The 17,266-nt window shown below is 50.3% G+C and overlaps 1 protein-coding gene across 1 annotated transcript in view; it reads right to left on the minus strand.

The window, feature by feature from the left end:
* The window catches only part of NTN3 (netrin 3), a 76,469-nt gene extending 59,565 nt beyond the window's left edge, over nucleotides 1-16,904 (minus strand). The window contains exon 1 of the mRNA XM_067551527.1: nucleotides 16,901-16,904. The gene's annotated coding sequence lies outside the window, so the exon portion shown is untranslated. The remainder of the gene's footprint in view (nucleotides 1-16,900) is intronic.
* Between the last annotated feature and the right edge of the window lie 362 nt (nucleotides 16,905-17,266).

Consider the following 17,266-nt stretch of genomic DNA (forward strand, 5'->3'; position numbering starts at 1 on the left):
AAGTCGGCGCTGCCCCAGGGAGCTGATGTTCGTGTCTGCCAAACTTGGGCACTTTCCTCTTAAAAGGAATTTTAAGAAAACCGAGATGCCAGCAGCGTTCAACACTGTACCCGCCCCACAAGCCGGGTCAGAGTATTTATTCCAAACAGCAGGAACTGTCACTTTGCAGAAAGATTTCTCTTTCTGTAGAAACACCAACCACAGGCCAGGACAGACGTCCCAGCAGGCACTTGGCTGGATGGGTCACACCTCCGCTGACCAGGCCTGGAGGGGAAGCTAAATCACTTCTCTTCTCCCATCTTCTGGCTTTTGTAATTTTTAAATATTCCCATTTTATTAGCGACGCAGAAGAGATTTTCCCCACATCCCGCCCCCATTGCACAGCCGGCCAAGGTCTGTCACTTCCTTCTGAAGAATCAAGTATTGGAAGCATCACGCTGGATGCTCAAACTCTGATCCGATATAGCAAATTCTGCATTCCTATGGCACAGACTTCACCCCTTTTCACCTTCTCCCAGACACCACTCCCGACCGCACAGCCACTCGCTCCCACTGAGGAAGGGAGCAAGGCAGAGAGCCAGGTGAAACTGATCTGGGATCTTTTCCTTTAAAGAAAGAAGCTGGCCCTGTGGAAGGAAGCTCGCTTTTTTCCTAATGCCAAAACCACGAGCGGATGAGGAAGCTCCTCCCTTCCCAGCCAAGGCACAGCCCTGCAGCTGACTCCTTTGGAAAAGCAGACCTGGCACTGGACGCCTCGCAGCTCCAGCCAAGAAGAGGAGAGGTGGCAGGGAAAGGGGGTTGCAGCACGTCACTGGGGTTCCCCACAGATCCAGACTGATTCCTGGACTTGCCCCTATTTGGTATCTATGTTCAACAGGAATCCATGTCAGAAGAGAAGGGGCGAATTTGCTATATAAACACGGGGGGCCCTCACCCTCAGGCCTTTGATTCCTATAATTAAGGCCACTCCACTGGGTGCAAGGAATGATGTCTGGGGTTCCTCCCAGGAAAGGAGGTTTGCCACCTAACACACAATATGGCTTGGCACGTCCTTGGGACCTTCCCGCTGAGGATCATAGAATCATAGAATATTAGAGTTGGAAGGGACCTCAGGAGGTCATCTAGTTCAACCCCCTGCTCAAAGCAGGACTAACCTCAGCTAAATCATCCCAGCCAGGGCTTTGTCAAGCCGCAGCTTAAAAGCCTCTAAAGATGGATCTCAAAGCTTTAAAGAAAACCATTACTAAATGCAGCCCGAGACAGCTACGTGCTGTTACCCGTTATACAAGTGTGCAAACAGAGACACCTAGAGATCAAGAATCTGATCAGCCTCCTCCTGGCAGGCAATTCTGCACCCATGACTAACCCAGGAGGACAGATGAATGCCTAATTGCTTGAATCTGTGCATTCAAAACTGGAGACTGTTTTAAAAAATGAGGCCCTGACTGACATGCCTGAGGTTACCCACAAAATCTGGAGCAGGGCCGGAGCTAGAGACCAGATCTCCTGACTCCTAACCTGTGCCCCTTCAATATTCCCCTGAGGGAATGAGAGGGGATCTGTCTCCAGTCACAGAGGGACAGAGAGACCTGCTTCCACAGCCCAGGCTTAGAGGGGAAAATTTTCTCCTCCGATATCCTGTCACAGGAGTGAACCAGCTTCCACTCTACCTAGCTAAAGTACTGAGATGGCCCCATAGTATCAGAATACCTACTAATCTGTAATGTACTCATCCTCACAGCACCCCTGTGAGGCAGGGCAGGGCTATTCTCCCCATTGTACAGATGGAAAACTGAGGCACAAAGAGGGGAAGGGACTTGCCCATGGTAACACAGGCAGCCTATAGCAAAGCAGGAAATTGAAGCCAAGTCTCTTACATCCTAGGGGAGCGCCCGAGCCACTGAATCCTCTTTCTCGGATAAACTGGCTCAGGGAGGGTAGAGAGGGGCTCGTGGGTATGTGCCACAAAACCCATCCCCAATCTGATGGCATCTTTCCAGCCTCGCTTTGATTTGGAGGCAGGAGGGGTTATTAGACCACTAAACCAGGAAGTTTCTGTCTAGTGACATTCCCCCACCTTCAACTTCACACCTCAGGGAGACTGCAATAGACTTCTGCAGATGATATAATCAGCCCAGAGCAGATCAGTCATTGCCCAACTAGGCACAGAAAGCTTTGTAGATAGGAAGGCCAGAGGAGCCATTTATTGTCTAGCCTGACCTCCGGCTGCAGGACACATATTCCTCGTTTCCACCACCACATGGCATTGGGAGAAAACTGATCAAACGCTGATGAAAGCTAATTGGGCCCTGAGACCACATTCCTCTGGAAATCTTTACCGCATCATTAACAAACAATCTACAACTCAGCAGTGTCCATCCAACAGCACATCTCCATTACAGAGCAACACAAGGAGAGGACAGGGAGTTTGCGTGTAGGTCAGTAGCAATGATGGATAACAGGGGGGAGGACAACCAGAGCCCTTGTCTATCCGTTGCCAGATCTTTTAACATTAGCTCCTTGGTTATTTTTTTTTTTTTTAAATCTGTAACATTTTTGTAGAGAAAGTATTGATTTGGGGGACAGTGGCAGCTGGATTCCACTGGAAAACACTTCCAAACGTAACTCCTTTTAAGTGAAGTTTTCGTTTGAATGTATGACTCTTTCCTCTGCAAATTCATTGCTTCTTTATTGCCCTGAAGTAATGCTAGAGACCTTTAACGTGCCAGCCAAGTGTTGTGTCTAACTGGCAGCAGGGAAGGCAGGGGTAACACCTCAGAATCCTCAAACATTACCAGCCTGCTAAATCTCCTACTTTTAGGCACCTTGCACCAAGATGTCCATCTCACCATGTCCTTCTGTGTCCTGCCCACACAGTACACTAGCGTAACTACCCAGACGCAACCCCTACACAAACACACTGCACCACCAGTGCTTAATTTGTAATGAATTGAGGTGCTGACGCTCATGCAATTTTTTTACTTTCATAACTGCTGCAGCAGGCCCAGAGGTGCTGGGGCTAGGGACTGCCAGGCCCAGAGGTGCTGGGCCCCCACCCTGGCAAGCCTGGGCACAAATTAAGCACTGTGCCCCACTACAACATGGCTTGCAGCGGTGTGATTTCCCCTGGCGAGTTGCTTACTAGCAGCAGATTAGGTGGTTGCTCCAGTATAAGAAGGCCGAGCAGTTATAACACCATTGTGAATTTTCCTAATGCTCTCTCCTTCTTCTCTCCTAATTCAGTGAACCCTGTGTCAGGTTCTCCCTGGTGCTGCTGCCCTCACCTGAAATGTGCGGCTGGTCCCTGGTTTCTCTGTCAAGCGTGGCAGGTTAACCCGTCCGGTGGCTCCCTTCCCTGTACAGGCACAGTGCTTGCAGCCCCGCTGAGATCAAAGAGCAGAAATGCAGCAGAAAAGAGCAGGATCATGCTGACTGCAGGGAATATTACGGGCAGGGCCAGCAGACGCAGCAAAGCAGCTAGCTGGTCTGCGGCTGAGCCCTTGATTTATAGCAGCGCGGCAGCTTCGCCCAAACGCTTTCCAAGGGACAATGGCTGATCTGAGCTATTGTGAGTGTGAGCAATCCACACCTGTTCAGTAGCCCCTCATCACCTCTAGGCAACATCAGCAAGCCAAGCACTAATTTCTCCAGCCTACTAAATCCCGCTAATCGCCCCCACTTAATAGTCTTAACCAGCCCCATTCAACCTCGTGTTGCCAACACGCCCAGGATTGGCTGGCACCTCGGGCAGGGACTTCAGTCCCCTTGGGGCTAACCCAGCAGCCTCAGGACTCTTCCCACACCTCCTTTTCGCTCTCCCCAGTCCAGTGGCGGCACCCACCCTTTCTGAGCTCCTCTCAAGCCCAGGCAGAAGGAGGAGAGAAAAGTGGCAGGAGAGAGAGAAAGAGAGGGAGAGAGAAGCCCTGCTGATCTCCCATGTCAAACTCTGCCGGGAGGGGCGCGATGCTCCAGCTGCTCCTGTTCTGTCCAGTGTGCAGTGGGAACTGTCCAGCAAAAGAGCACACGAGATCAGTGCTGAATCCTGATCTGAGGACACTGGGAAGCACCATCAGCTACTCTTCCTCTCCCTCCTGCTGCTAGGGGAGTCTCTCAGCAGAGGACAGCCCCGCTCGCTCCACCTCCTGGCCAGCAGCAAAGAACCCCAGTGGTAACTCACCGTGATGGTGGAGGGCAGTGCAGAGTCACTGGTGTTTACAGACTCTTCTTGCTCTCTGCGCAATGGGCTGACGTTTATTTCTTCCCTTCCTACAGACTAACAAGGCTGCTACCATTGCACACAATGCCCATCTGTGTACAGTGAGTGCCACCCCAGCCGGTCTGCCTGCAGGGTGAGTCACATGACACCAGCTGTCCCAGGGAAGGGGGCTCTCTCCAGGGAGAAGATCCATAACATTCCAGTTTCTTCAATACCTTTCATTTCCTCTCTGCTCCCTCTGAGTCTCCCTCTTACGCCCCGATTTTGGATACTCACTGGCCACGATTCCAGGTTCAGTTAAACCTGTTTCCAGATGAAGGGGAACCCACATAAAAAACAAAGCACCACAGAAGCTTGAACTTTCCAGATGTGCACAGCCCTGTCTCATGGAGAGATTCCCTTTCCAGCACAACCAGTTATCCCCCAGTCAGAGAGAAAGCCCGTCAACCTTCCTACAGAGAGCCCCTGTTATCCTATGGAAACTCCAACCTATACACACTTAGCCCCTCCTGTTACCCTATAAAAAGAGACCCTACTGCACACAGCTCACCCCATCATCCTATGAGAAGAGCCCAACCCACCCACATAATTCTTCATCTTGTTAACTTATGAGAAGAGAGAGTCCAGAAAGACACAACTCCCCCGTTTTCTCAGTGGAGAAAGGGAGAAAGACACACACACGGCTCATCTGTTTATGACACACACAGAGAATCACCAGCATTCCCCCACTGAGCCATGAAAAGACCCTAACACAGAGAGGTTACCCTATAAACCCCTGGAGAGCCTGCAACACACGTCTCACCCTATTATGCTTCAATTATTTATTACACTTGGAATAGCTTCTAATAGCAAATTCTGGTCCATTTATTCCCAGGTGAGATTATCAAAACTTAAACGTAACGGTCCCAAGCATATAGTACACAGGCACACATAAACATGATCAGCCAGCCGGAGATTGCTTTAAATTCGTGAGTGAACAGAGAGGCAGGACAGTCTTGGACTTAAGGCACTGGCTGGCAACTCAAGAGAAGTGGGTTCAAATCTCTGTGTGACTTTGAGCAGGTCACTTAGCCTCTCAGTGCTTCAACTCCCTTTTCGTAAAACAGGGATGACAATCCTTCCTTCTCCCACTCTGGGGATGCTGTGTCTCTTTAGATTGTAAGCTTTTTTGGACAGGGACTGTCTCTTGCCCTTTGTACCGTACCTGGGGCCCCAAGCTCAGTGAGGAGCTACCGTCATAATAATTAAAAACTAAACTGTCAATAATATTTGCAAGACTGAATGCACCAGCAAACACATCCGTGAGCATTCTACTGCAAAGACATCTTCTTGATTCCACAACTGCACCACCTGCTGGCGGGGTGGATTGATTTAAATCAAGGCAATTTAAGTCAGCCATTTAAATCACCCAGTGGAAAGCCTCAATTTAAATAATCATTTTTAATCTGCTTTTCCATTTGTGCTTCAGGTTATTTTCTAAAGAAAGGTGCATTCTCATTGGCTGATATAACCATTAGAACATGTTGATTTACAGCTAAATAGAACCTTTACGCTAGATTTGGTACACCTGTTTAATTAACTTTTTGCTCATGGTTCCTGTCAGGCTGCATTAGGATAGTAATTGAAATGTAATTAAACACACAAAACAGCATATAAAAATGTATTTGTATTAAACAAAACATGCCCTTAATACAGCACATGATCTAGTGTGCAATATTTATAAAGCTTAACCTCAAAGTTAGCATCAGGGGAAAAACATATTTCTTTATATAGAAAAGGAGCCTTTAATGCAAAGTTTTTGACAAAGACTCATGAATTCAGCATATTTATTTTAACGTTTTAAGAGATTTTAAAATGTTTCGGCTTTAACATATTGAATTAAATCCAGATTTCATTTTAAACAGGTTTATTTTTTAAAAGAAAAACCTACTGTAATTTAAAGAACAAAATCAAAAAAGTCTAATTAAAATTAATTTTTTTTTTTTTTAAAGTCAGATTTAAAAAAAAAACCTCCCCATTTTTCACTCCGCTACCTGCTGGCACAAAAGACCAGTGCAAAACCAGACCTCCGCTCTCCCACCCCATAGCTGCAAACAGCATCATCCCTGAGCTGTGTATGTCTGGCTCTGCAACGCAACAATGATGAGGTCCACCTATTTGCTGATCAGCCTCACGTGGTGATACAATCCAGGGGTGTGACCCGCCTGGAAAAGTCTCTATCAAGGATTGAGAGAGAGAGAGAGGCAAGAAGGAGGAACACACCAGCAACAGTCAGACGCCTGTTCTGTTACAGAGATGATACTGTGTCTGGGTGGAGCGGGACACCCTCATATCCCATTGACACCTGGTTAAACTCAGCCTGCGGAGAGTAAAGTCAGAGGTCTGTTAGACCCCATGTACGTGATAAAAACACATGCACCGATTCTGCTCTCAGTTACACCAGTGTAAATCAACCTCTGCTCTACTGAAGTCACCCTGTTGTCAGACAGGAATGAGACCAGGATCACGTCCTTGGCTTCTAATGGGCTTTGATGTCCTTTGGGATGGAATTAGCTACTACTGACCACTTCAGCACACAATCCCAGAGCTGCTGGGCCATTTTCAGGCATTACATGACATGCCACTTGTATTATGACAAATCTTTTGGCAGCAACGCCGGTAGATTCCATCCCCAAGTCTCAGCACTCAAAACTAAAGAAGCACGTCAAAGAGACCAACTTAAAAAAAAAACCCAGAAAGAAAAAGGAGCCATTAGTGAAAGGTGCAAGAACAAACACAAGCACTAGGCACCAACGACGTCTCAGCGGGTGCAAAGCAGCCCCGCTGATTGCAATGGAGTGGTGCTCATCGACACCAGCTGGGGATCTGGCCTAAGATCTCTCTATTAGTGACATCAACGTAAAAGCCCAGACCATGGCTGATCCTTACAGTGGTGTGTAAGGGGCGTGCAACGAGCACCCCCCATTCTGGCTTCAGCCCAGCAGCCAGCCACCACCGCCCTTTGCTACAGGCAACGTTAGCAGCAGCTGAGCTGTGGTCAGGGCCTGACCTTGGGCAGCAGAATGGCTCTCAAGGAGATAAACATATCTTGCCCTTCTCTCTTGTTTCATCAGCCTCCTGACTCATGCTGAGTAAATATTTTCTCTCCCCTACAAAGGAGCAGATGCTTGGGCGACTCACCCCGTGGAAAGGCTGGGGAAAGGCAGAGCTGGGGCTGGACGGCTTGGTGCCAAAACATTTGCTTCAGTTTTGCTTGCTGCTTCTGCGTCTCACTCGTGTGTCAACTGACAAGCCAACACTTGCAGACTAATGTATCAATGTTGCAGAGGCCCCATATGAATGGAAATCATTATCACCATCCCACAGACAGAGACCACCCACATGCACCCCTCCACAGAACTCACCCACTGCCCCACTGTAAGAGATCTGGGGACTGTGAAATCTGTGGGCCTCACTTGCGTGTTACAGAGCAGGGCAGCTGCAATCTGCTCCACTTGATGCATATTCAGTGTGACCCACAGACTAATGGCAAGTTACCAGTGAGGCCCCCCATGGGGAGAAAACATAGGCAGCCCTTCCCCAGTTAATGTGTCCAGCGGAGACGCTGGAGGTTATGCATAGTAGGAAAGATCTGAATGGGACCTCACTTATATCAACACACACTGTGAGTAACACCACCAGCCCCAGCCAGCACTTTTCCTCCGCCAGCCAGCGTACAGGCTCTGCAGCTGCCCTGTGTGAGAGCTGAGTCAGCACCTCTAAGGGATGGTGAGAGCACATCATTAGCCCGTTACCAGAAACAAGCCACCAGTGTATGCCTCTAAGCGTGCCCTCTGGATGCCTGAATTCCCACTGCAGTTGCAGCTGGATATTTTTTTTGACTTGCTGTCCTAAACTGCCGGGTAGTGTTGCTGCACACTGGTAAACAGATACCATGATCCACCCTAGAGGTGGCCGCATTTTAAGTGACACGATTTCCCCTGCTAGCTGATTTTTTGGCACCTTGATAGGATTTAAGGTTTTAAAGGAGATATTATCTTTTTACATTAGATAACAGTATGATCTGAATAATCAGGTAACTATTCCATTTAGCACCTAAACACTTTGCCTCTTCAAAACATTTTATAAACGCTAACTATGGATTTCCTTGCCTTGCATGTTTTACAGGAGAGAATTTATGGGACTTCTGTTTTACAGCCACAGTTATGGGGACATAAATAACTGCAAGATCAGTTTATGTCGTTTAGATATCTAAGCATATGTCCACACTGGAGCTGCAAGGTGCAAAATTCCATCTTAAAAAGACATACCTGCACTAGCATGCTAAAAATAGCAGTGTGGCTGGGCAGGTGTGAGTGGCCCCAGGGCCTAGCTGCCCTGAATACCTATGGTCTCAGATAGGACTGTACTCAGAGCTCACGCCGCCGCAGATACACTCTATGGGTTTGTCTACACAGCAGCTGGAAGGGGACTTCCCAGCTCAGGTAGACAGACACGCTTGGCTCAAGGCAGCGTGCTAAAAATAGCAGAGTAGCCAGTGGGAGCATGGATGGCAGTTCAGGATAGCCAACGGAGTATGTACCCGGGCAGCCGAGAAGGCTGGTACTCCATTAGCTACCCGGAGCCACCGTCCCCGTTACCCCAGTCACACTGCTATTTTTAATGTGGTAGTTCAGGTGCTTAGAACGGACAGTACTGTGCCCACAAACTGCAGGTGCAGACAAGGAGCCTGGTTTTAAAAATCTTTCCCTGTGGGTCAGATTTTCAAAGACAGGCACAATGGATGAGCCAGCAAAAAAAACAAAAAAAAACAAACCAACCAAAACAGAGACTCTTTGTACATAACAACTCCCATAATGGGTTGGCAGAAGTTTTTGAGCCCAGGAACTTCAGCACTACAGTACCGACCCCTCCCAGTTCAGCAAAAAGAGCAACACCATTAGCTGACAGCCGTACTAGGTGGTTATCCTCTAGGTGGGCCCACCACTAGAGAGAGACCCAATGTACAACAGGCCAGTCTGCACAGGGCAGGTTTTGAGCCCATTGTGCCATCCTCTGGAATTGTGGCCATATAAGATTTACTATATAGGTGATCGTTAACCAAGACTTATGGAATTAATAAAATCAGCCCAGACTCACAGAACTCAGAGATGGGAAAGGACTGTCAGGAGATCTCCATCCATTCTAGCGCTCCAAGGCTGTTCCCCACCAGGCAGTTTCTACCCTTTTTATATAGGGATAAGAATGAGAATATGGTGCAGATAAAATGGATCTTTTTTTCTCTTGGAGCAGTAGGAAAATAAGGCTTCATTTCCGGGGGATTTTCACACTCACCCTTTCCAGTCACTCTCCAGGGAAACACTTTCCCTTATTTGGAATTAGTTTGGAAATGGAAAGCCTGGTCTCCCCTCCTGTAACACTTCTTTGCTTGCCACACACACACACACAAGGATTAGTTCCAAGGATCAGTGGCCAAGTCTGCCAGACGGATGAGCTCGTTTGAAAACTGCCCTTTGCTCCACACAGGGAGCTGAGATTGTCTGGAGAGGAGGAGCACATATGTGCTCTGTTTTATGCAGACAGGTCCAATGCCCTCGAACACGGAGATGCTCTGCAACAATCAACAAGAAGGCTTCCAGTGGCTCTGGCTAGGAGCACGGGAAACCTCAGTCACAATGACGTGGGAATCAGAGCAGTGGGGGGGGTTCAGATTAAACAAGAAATGGCGAATTAACAGACAGATAGATTCAGAAAGAGACGATCTCTCAAACTCCAACTGTCCTTGCCAGGTGTGGGCACCATCCCGATGCCAGCAAACCCTGGTGCCATGAGGCTCCCTACCCCAACACCCAGTCACAGGCCTCAGTGCCACGCGGCCTCTTATCCCAGCACCCAGTCATGGGCCACATGGGCAGCTGACCCTGGCAATCAGTTAGAAAAAGCAGCCCTCTATAGGCACCACTAGATCTGGTCCAACTATTCATTTAAAATAGTCCATTATTATTTCCACTCTGATTTCAGGTACTGAGCCTTTGCCAAAAGGCTCCTGACTCGGGTGGCTGTATCTATTATTCACAAGCATTTGCACAGCAGTTTCAACCATTGACTTTCAGCCTCTGGGTTGTTTGCCAGCTGCTCACTTTGACCATTCAGGATTAATTATCCACTGTTTCAAGGAGATGACTGGTCACCTAGGCCACATGGTACTGATTCTGCACACTGATTGGACGACTGAAGGTTTTTAAAAACAGGAGAACAACAGGTGGGGCAGATGGGAGTGTGGTTCTGATGTTTCAGGGAGAGGGAAGGGACACCCTAGGGAGCAGGATAGCAGCAGGCAAGGGGCAGAGGAGGGCGACTGGAGTCTGTAACATGAGGGGTAGGAGGTGTCATCATGTGGAAATGATGCAAACGAGAGCCTAGATGGAGGGGCAGCAGCAGCATAAGAAAGAGAATTAACAAATAAGGACCAGCCATACTCAGTGCACAGACAACATATAAACTGCATGAGCCTTCACAGGACAACTGAAGAGCTTACGCTCCTTCTAATTGGTTTAGATTGGATTTGGAGACCTACAGTGAACGTCGCCCTTGTTCATTAGGTTTGATCTGGCTCAGCACTCAGTGCTGACAAGATCAGCGCATGGAGTTTGTCAGGGCACAGGGCCCGGGAAGTAGGTAGGACTGTCTCCAGCCAGTAGTCCATCCTGCCTCGCTGCACTCCTCTAGCTGTCCAGTGCTCCTCGCTGGCACGACACTTCCCAGTGGCTCCCCAAATCTTCTGGACAAGTGAGATGCAGCTGGGACTCAGGAAATAGCTGAGGGTAAAGGTGAAACCGTAGATGGAGCGTGTCCCTTTACTAGGATATATCTGGTACCAGAACCTGCTGGGTGCTGTCTAGTGATTAGTCCATATAACAAGGGAGTCTCTTCTCCCTTGCTCGTGCCCTGCTCCCATGAAACACATGGTAAGAAATCTGCAGCTTCTGAACTCTTCATTGTAGCAGGGGCTTCACTGAAGTGGGGATCCCTCTAACACTGGGAACCCCAGTCCATTTCACCCATGAGTGCCCATCGCTACAGCACTGGCCCCTCTGCCCTCCCAAGCCCTCTCCGGCTCCGCTTCCTGTGCATGTTTAGCCCAGCATCAGCTGTGGAATGTTTCTGTCCCCATCTGACGAGTGGAATGTGCCAAGACCAAGCTCAGCTCCGGCCACGGATAAATCATTCCATGTGTCGCTGGGACAAAAACACAACTGAGAACAACTTCAAATGCAAAGAAAAACCCCCCACAGCCGGGGTGGGGGGAGGGAGCTCTGGTTCGACATGAAGTGGCGATGCAGATAACAGTGAAACTGAACCAATGGGAGCTGGCCAAGGAGCTGCCACGTGGGACAGCATGGGCAGCGTGGCTGGAAGGAAAGCTAGAGAGGTGTTCCAGCGTGACGCCGAGGGGGACCAGAAAGAGAGATGGAGCTAATGGTATTTCCAGCGCACCCACGGGAGAGGGCTAATGGACCGATCAGTGCACACGCGGGACACCACTAATGGCACGCGCACAACATGATGCGCAATATGTCAATGGTGCTAATGAGGTCACTGGTGTTTCCTTGTGTGCTCTGTCCCTCTGGCCCATTTTTAATTGAAGTATCAGAAATCAGTACAAAATATTTAGACACACCAATTTTTTTGCTCCTGGATTTGGCACCTTCTGCTGATTCTCGGAGCAGAGGGGGGTCCGGAGGCTTCTGCTATTTACTCCACAGAGCGAGCACATATGGACACATGAGCGCGCGCACAACTATAATACAGGGAGAACATTCAGGAAAGCCTTCCCCGGAACAGGCACCCACAGCACTGGACACTACAGTGCATTGTTGCAGACTGTCAAGAGAGTATTACGCAAGCTGTGTGAAACCACAGGGGCACTGCTAAAATACAAGTACAGGTAACACTAAACTTAGACCTTTATGGTTTAAACTACTTAGGCCAGATCCCAATCTCAGTTACACCCGAATAAAAAATAAGTAACTGCCTGCAAAGGAGTAGAATTACTCCCAATTTATACTGGAGTCCTTCAGAATTTGGCCTAATTTCTTAGAATTTGGCTTACATAAATTGCAGGCTTGACATGGGGGCAGAGGGAGGGAGAAAGTCTTCCAAAAAGAGACCAGATTTCCTATGTATCAAAAACAATGGAGGGAAATCCATAGAGGACCAAATGTGAACAAAGATAGGAACATATGCGGTGAGCACTGTCAATGAATGGTGGCTTAAAACTATTTCCATTATCATTAGGAATCTGTTTTGTGGAGTCTTGAGTAATACTGCACTGAGAAAAAGAGCACTGAAGCTATAGAGATCTTGATTTTAACCCTGAGATTCTGTCAACTCATGCTTTGTTCACTAGAGCCCCGGAGTAAACACACCACAGAAGGGGCAGGTAGGAATGCCGTAGATGCATTATACCATACAGACACACATGAAAAACGTATTCTATTTCAGTGAGCCACCCATTCTGTTGCATTCACCAACTAACTCTTTACTCCAACAAGTACTTATTTGATTTTTCCCACTAACAACACTCCTGGCCCAACAATAGCTCCAGAAGACACCTGGAGCCACTGTTCTTCCAGGAGCAGAAAGCTGGGATAGCGCGGCTGTCCCGACACTAAACCGTTTATTAACGTCTAATGGTGCCCGACTTGTTGCTTTACACGACCTTAATCCTGGCCCAGCCGTCCTAAACCCCTTCACACATTCCTGCCGCATTGTTCCAATCTGTCATGTGCTCTCAGGACTATCACTTGGTATGCAGAGGGCTTTATTACTGCTGATCCGATCCCAAATGCTGCGGCTGTGGGATTCTCACAGTTCTGCTGCAAAACGCCTATTGTTTTTGCCCCTGTCCCATCCCATCCAGGACCAAAGTGATCTGGTTTCCATAACATCCCTTGTTGCCTTTTCATAACATGCTGGGCACAGATGTTTAAAATAGACTGGATGAATATTTAATATGTTATTAATAGATGACAGCACTTGGCTGGCTTTGAAAGATAGCTCAAGTATGGTACAGGACGGCATATGACAACGAGTCCAGAAACCTATTTCACTCTGACATGGGGTCGATCTAATCTTTCTCTTTCATTACTGGTAAGAGATTTAACTCCCCTTGTGTCACATGGCTGCGTACTGTGCTTGAGTGCAGGCCAAGTCTGTAATAACTGGAATAGATTTGAGGGACGGACACACATTTTTAACATCACAGGCAAGGCGGAATATGGAAAACTCTTTTGCATTTCCATACAGAGCTGTAGTGCCCTGTACAGAACTTGGGGAGGGGTAGAGAAGAACGAGGTGCTGAGCGAGTGCAGTACGAACCCTGAGTGCTACCAGCTGCTTGGCTAATGTAGTAATACTAAGCTCTCCTAGGATGCAGAACATGGGCCCTGCTCCAAAAGCAGCTCTGCCCTCTAACCCTGGAGTCTGCGCTCCAATAGCCATATTCCCTCAAAGCCTGGATCCCCTCCCACCTGGGGACCCTGCTCTGAGACCTGTATCACCAGAGGCCTAGACCCCAAACTCCAACTCAGAGACCTGGGTCTCCTCAAAGCCCAGAATCTCTGTATCCCTATAAGCTGTGAAATCTGCATCCCCTCAGGCCCTGGTATTCCCTGAACCAAGACCTGTATCCTCTCAGGCCTGGCTCTGGGGCGCTGGACCTGCTTCCTGACTAGTAAAACCCAGCTCTGTGCCCAGCTTCTCTCAATATACAGGGCCCACAATCTGGACCCCACACTCTCCTTGGGCCCATGATCAGAAACCTCCCCCTGCCAACCCGCAGGTTGTGCTTAGGGCTCTGGATTCCCATCAGCACCCTGCTCCAATACCCCCCGAATCTGGGTCTCTGGGACCTCCACTCGCATAGCTGGATTGTTCAACAAAAGCATAAAAGCTCATCAGCTCCCTCTGTTTTATAACGGGAATATTGCAGAAAAGAGTCAGCCCATAAAGTTACCTTGGAGTTGGCATTCAAAACCCACATGGAGCCCCCCGCCCCACTGAACCCCAGAGCCCTCTTGCCTCACACTCCTCCGAATGCAAATACACATAAAGCGTGGGTGTGAGGGAGTAGGCCCAAAACAACAATCCAGAGCTGGCCTCCAGCTGTCGCAGGCATGTCACATCTGCACCACTGTAACTAAAGGGTGTGATTTTATAGTGATTTCATTCGCCCGGTGCAGCTGCATGCACGGACACTCTTATGTCACTTTACACCTGGCTTATAGCAGTTTAGTTTGCACTGCTAAATTTAGACCGTGGTCATTTAAAACTTATGCTGGCATAGCTGCATCAGTCAGAGGTGTGAAAAAACTCACCCCCCAAAGTGTAGCTACAGCTGTGCCAACTGAAAAATGCTTCCGTCGGCACAGCTAATGTCATTCAGGGAGGTGGTGTTCCTTCCCTAGCAGACACACTCCTTCTTTCGGCCTAGGCTGTGTCTACACTAGGGGGCTATGCTGCCATAGACATAGCCCTTGTCCACACTCGAAAAATATTGCTGGCATGGCTATACCACCACAGCCAGATCACAGTAAACCCTTCTAGCACGGATGCAGTTAATACTGGCATACAAGTGCTTCTACTGGTATAGCTGACACAAGTTCCCCGCCAGACATGAGCTATACCTGCCAAAGCACTTTTAGGTGGTTATAAGAACACCTACATTAGAGTTTATACCAGCCTAGCAAGGTCGGTAAAATAAAAGTAATCCCCCTCACCAACATAGCTTTGCTGATACAAGCTTAAGCCAGGCCTTGTAGGCACAAGATAAACTGAGGCCACATCTACACTACCTATCAGCACACAATAAAGGAATGAGAAAATGAAGTCATTGGCTACCCACTATAGTTGCACAGCTGCAGCCCCTAGCTATGGCACTGCAGTGCAGACACTTCCTACAGTGGCAGAAAGAGCTTTTCTGTCATTTTAAGAACTCCGCCTTCCTGGGCAAGGGGAGCTGTGTTGATAGACACATTCTCCTGCTGAGCAAGATGTGTCTACATGGGGGATTAGGTCAGCATAGCTGTAGCGCTCAGAGGCATGGATTTTTCACACCCCTACCTAACTTTTAAGTGGAGACCAGGCCTGGAATAATGTGGTGTAAATGGCCAAAAGGGAGTCCACGCAGAGAAACTGCACTAGTTTAACTACTCCAATTTACCTTAAAGCAGTGCAACTTCTGGGTGTAGATAAGCCTGCAGGGTTTGCTAACGAAATCTGCCCAACAGGAGGAGAGGGCTTCTTCTGTGTGTAACTTTAGTTGACATATTTCATGCGTTAGTGGCCACCCGGGAGTCTCCCACTGGGTCTTCCTTGCTCAACCCAGTCCACCTGCCACTGTCCCAGGTACAGCTGAGCCTGGCGCTGCAGGCTGCACTGGAGTGGGGTCTAGCCACCCCACCTGCCTCGCTCCCCATTCTGCAAGTTATCGCCCAAGAGGAAAGATGCTTCTGTCCCATCTCCTGGGGTGGAGGCCATGGGGCAGGGATGGGCTGTTTCCTCCCAATTTGCATCCTGTCCCCTCATCAGCTCACTAGTCTCTCTCTCTCTCACACACACACTTTCCTCCTTTACTTTGTCACTGAAACGCCCAGATCTCTGCCCCTTCCCGGCAGCCCAGCTCCCCACCCAGCTGCCTCTCAGAAGTCACCTGCCCTGGAGGCCTTTCCCTCGCCTGCCCGGGGCTGCGAGGAAGGCGCGGCGCAGAGACCAGCGGCCGGACATCAAGGGAAGGGCCCTGCGAAAAGCGCCTCGGCTGGCATGAGGCTAAGGGGCGAAGCTGGGGCCAGCTCGGGTCCCGCAGCCTGGGAGCTGCCGGGGGTGCCACGGGGCAACGGCCGCTGGAAGTCACAGCCCGGGCCGGCCAGACCCTGCGGCTGTTGCCCGCGGCTGAGCCGGGCAGGGAGCGACCAGCCGGGCGCCCTCGAACAAGCGCGGGGCTGTGGGAGCCCGGGGGCAGGTCCCGCCCCGTGGCAGGCTCGGCTCGGCTCTGCCCACCCTCCCCCGGCCAAAGGCTCCAGCCCAGCGGCAAGATCCAGCCCGGCTCCCGGCGCACAGGCCGGCCGGGGTGCCGGGTCCCAGCCCCTTCGTGGAACGCGGCTCCGCTCCGGCCGGCCCCGGGGACGCTTCTGGCCGCGGCCGCTGTTGGGCCCGAGCCCGGCTCCCCGCGCTTCTACCCCGCAGCCTCCCCGCGCCGCCGGTACCTCCTGGGGGGCGCTAACGCGGGCCGCTCGCAGATCCGCAGCGCCGGGGCCGCCGGCGGCCAGAGGTCCCCGGCCGGCGCGCAGGCAAAGGAGCAGGGAGACGGCGCGGGGGGGTCAGTTAAGTCCCATCTCTCCGCGGAGAGCCCGGAGCGGGCCGGGGTGAACCAGGCAGCAGGAAGAGACCGCTGGGAACTAAAAAGCGTCTGGAGAGGTGCGGAGCTGGGGCGGGGGTCGGCGGGGTGTATGCGCGCACCAGCTCTCTAGCTCCTGCGGGAAGCGACAGAAAACGCCATCCCCCCCCCCCCAGGCTGGAAGCCTTGGAAGCAATTGTCAGGAGACCGGCACCCAGCACAAGATCTTTCCCCCTCCTTTGAAGGAGAACCGTGGACGCGGAATCTGGGGCTGCGAAGCAACTTACTGTGAGCTGGGCAGGTAAAAGGCTCCGGGGCGGTTCCCAGCGGTGATGCGACGGGCTGTGACTCCAGACCCCCCAGCCGCTTTAGGACAGACAGGGTGATTTTTAGGGAGTGCGATTTTTGCTTATTAATCTCGTTGGGGGGCAGGGGGGAAGAAAGTGAAGCGAAGCCCCCAAACGGCGTGGGGCTCTGGTCCTCAAGCCCCTGCCCCTCTCAGGGTTCCCCCAGCTGCTGCACGCCTCCTCTCTCCTGGATCGCACTGGACTGCCAAGGTCTGCTGCTGGGAGGGACGAGAGAAAAGGGGAAGGGAGGGGGGGAAATAGGCAAGGAGAGAAACTGAGCCCCGGCTGCTGCCTTTAAGTGGAGTA

This window comes from Emydura macquarii, unplaced genomic scaffold (assembly GCF_026122565.2).
Source record: "Emydura macquarii macquarii isolate MOO-44397 ecotype Brisbane River unplaced genomic scaffold, CSIRO-AGI_Emac_v2 contig_1348, whole genome shotgun sequence".
Lineage (NCBI taxonomy): Eukaryota > Metazoa > Chordata > Testudines > Chelidae > Emydura > Emydura macquarii.